At 39.5% G+C, this 3,287-nt stretch overlaps 1 pseudogene; it reads right to left on the bottom strand.

Annotated features, from left to right (window-relative positions):
* Positions 1-714: 714 nt before the first annotated feature.
* LOC145164950 (secreted RxLR effector protein 161 pseudogene) lies at positions 715-1,215 on the bottom strand (annotated as a pseudogene).
* Between the last annotated feature and the right edge of the window lie 2,072 nt (positions 1,216-3,287).

The following is a 3,287-nucleotide window of genomic DNA, read 5'->3' as shown; positions in this document are numbered from 1 at the left end:
CCATCTTTTTGCTTGAAATCCTTCAATTCAATCAAACATTGCTTAACTGAATTGATTTTCGTCTTCTCGCTACCTTGAAACTTTTCTTTGAGATTATTACAGATGTCTTTTGTAGTTGTACAACTTCTGACATAGTTATACACGACTGGAGGCAATGCACCACATAACTCCCTTATGCATCATTTTTCAAGTTTCTTCATTCGATCAGATTGATTATCCACACTCGTAGTACCAGAAGACGATCCTATTGGTTGAAGATTCGTCGGAAGAGTAACATTCCCTAGGATGCAAGACCAAAGCTCTTCATCGAGTCCATTCAAGTAATCTTGCATACGATCAGACCACTAATCATAGTAGTCCGGAATGAGCATAGGAATCTTAGTTGAAGATCCTAGCGTATGAGAGTATGAAGTCATCGAGTTGAGACTGAAGTTCGCCATTGATGTACGGAAGAAATTTTTTTGAGAATTTTTGAGAAATCAAAGAGAATTTGAAAGAAAATTGCTGAATTGAACAAAAATATCAACTAGAATACTCGATTCAACAAATCAGTTGCAGAATCAAATCACAACTGAAGATCTAGAACGTTTTTTCACGTCAAAAGGTGCGGAACTTTTTGAACCAGAAATTTGATTCAAAAACATTTTGAATCAGATTGAAAATTAGATCTCAGATTATGAATCCTGCTCTGATACCAATTGATGAAGTGTAGAATCAAGTATGAATCAAATTAGAGTTAAACGAATGTAGATTAAACACACGTTGTAAATCTTGAAGCCATATTGCTTGACATACAGTCGTTATGGCTGCCATGAACTCTGCCTCGCAAGATGATAAAGCTACGGTATCTTGCTTTTGCGAACACCATGTTATCAGAGATGACCCATAGTACAAAATGTGACCGGTTGTGCTTCTTCCGTCATCCGGATCAACATTGTGACTACTATCACTATAACCAATGAGTCGGTTTTGTCCCATCCTCTCGTACTTGATTCCATATCCTGTTGTTCCTCGTAGGTACCTTAGTATGTGTTTAATTGCTCCGCCATGTGACTCTCTTGGACTTTGCATGTATCGGCTAACAACTCCAACCGCATATGCCATATCGGGTCTTGTTTGCAAGAGATATATAAGACATCCTACCACCTTTCGATATTGTGTCGGGTCGATTTCGAGTTCATCTTTGGCCTTTGACAATTTATTTCCTGGCTCCATTGGAATATGGGTCGGATTGCAATCATGTTAACCGGCTTCTTTTAGAATGCGTTGAGCATATGCTTATTGGTTTATAGTAATCCCCGATTCCTCTTGCTTAACTTTAATGCCAAGGTAATAAGTCAATCTTCCAAGATCCGACATCTCAAAGTTCTTGGACATCTCTAATTTGAACCTCTTGATCATCCTCAAATTTATACCTGTGACAAATAAATCATCAACATAAATTGGTAAAATTAGCAAGTTAGATCCTTCACTTTTCTGATACACCGATGGTTCTTTCATGCACTTTTGAAATTTCATACTCTTCAAAATCCCGTTAAGCTCATGTTTCATGCTCGAGGTGCTTGTCGTAGACCATATAATGCTTTCGTAAGGCGATATACTTTATGCTCGTTGCCTTTCTTTATATAGCCTTCCGGTTGCGATACATAAATTATTTCCATCAATTCTCCATGTAAGAATGTTATTTTAACATCTAAGTGGTGAAGTTCCCACCTATGAGTAGCAGCTAAGGCTATAAGAAATCGTATGGTTTCGATTCGAGCTACTGGAGCATATACTTCTTGAAAATAAATACCAGGTTGTTGCACGTAACCTTTAGCAACCAACCTTGCCTTGTATTTATTAATGGTGTCGTCTTCATTTTTCTTCAATTTGAACACCCACTTGAGTCGAATTAGCTTCACCCCCACATGCTTGTTCACAACAGTCCAAGTATTATTCTTGTTTATCGAATTAATTTCCGCATCCATGGCTTTGACCCACTCTGGTTCTTTCTTCTCTTCTTTAACCGATATCGGCTCGTCATTGGTTGTAAGAATAAGTTCTTCGAGATTATCAAGATCAAGGTCATAATCTTGAAATCGTCTTGGAGGTACTCTTGTTCTCGAGGGTATTTGATTTGCAGCTCCTTGTTGAACATTATTGTTTACCAGACATGGTGGTTCATTATCTTGTACTTCTGCTCCGTCTCCAATCTCATGATCCGATTCAATTGGCTCCATTGGTTCATTGTTTACCTCGTTTTCTTGACTGTTTCTTGTCTTGCCTTCTGCGTAGTCCCATGGTATTATGAATGAGTCCGGTTCTTCATTGTCGGTTCCTGCTTCTATAATCCAATCCCACCCTTTGGTTTCACCACAAATAACATCTCGACTCACGATTATTTTTTGTGTCTCCGGGTTAAATAACCAATAAGCTTTCGTACCCGGTTCGGAACCAACATGCACTATTGGTCTTGATCTTGCATCCAACTTCTTTAGATTAACCGGTTCATCTTTTGCATGTGCTAGACACCCAAATATACGAACTGTAACACCTGGTTTGATTTGGAAAGGTTTCATGCATGGACTCGACGAGTTGGGAGATCTACTCGTCGAGTAGGGTCGTGGTGCCATGGAACGCGGATCGGGACCGACTCGGCGAATCGAAGGGTTGACTCGGCGTGTCCGAGCTGTTTAAAGAAAACCCTAAATTTTGGGGTTTGCACCCTATATAAACAACATTATACGCCTTTGTAGCCTCCCTTATCATCATAAGAGATCGTTTACGGCCGCAAACACTTGGGTGTGTGAAGATAGAGCTTTGGGAGCTTAAATCTTGGGGTTGTGGAAGGAATTCTAAGCTTGAAGAAGAAGTATCAAGGGGAAAACACTATGTCTAGCATCTAGTTCGTCTTGGGCATTGATTTGAGGTATGAATCTGTTAGCTTAAACATAAATTCTATTTGAGAGTTGTGACCAACTTTGAGGAAATGGAAGCAAGCTTAGATCTGGACCTATCACAAGGATATGGTTCCAAATCTAGACCTTCTAAGGCCCCAAAAATCATAAATTTGCATATTTTATTAAGCTCATTCCCTCTCTATGCATAAGAACCTTGTTTGAAGGTTAGTTTTGGGTTTATAGCAATGTGAGGCTATGCATGCACGTAAAGTTTGCAACTTTACGTGATATCTTCACTAGAAGAGTATGGATCTGAAGTTTGAAACCTTAAATCCCACTGGAAGAACCGAATATGTGAGAACTCGTCGAGTCCCTCTGGTGACTCGGCGAGTCGAGAGGGTTCAC

This window comes from Lactuca virosa, chromosome 3 (assembly GCF_052849685.1).
Source record: "Lactuca virosa cultivar CGN04683 chromosome 3, Lactuca_virosa_CGN04683_v6, whole genome shotgun sequence".
In the NCBI taxonomy this organism is placed as follows: domain Eukaryota; kingdom Viridiplantae; phylum Streptophyta; class Magnoliopsida; order Asterales; family Asteraceae; genus Lactuca; species Lactuca virosa.
This window is presented reverse-complemented; position numbering and strand designations above follow the sequence as displayed.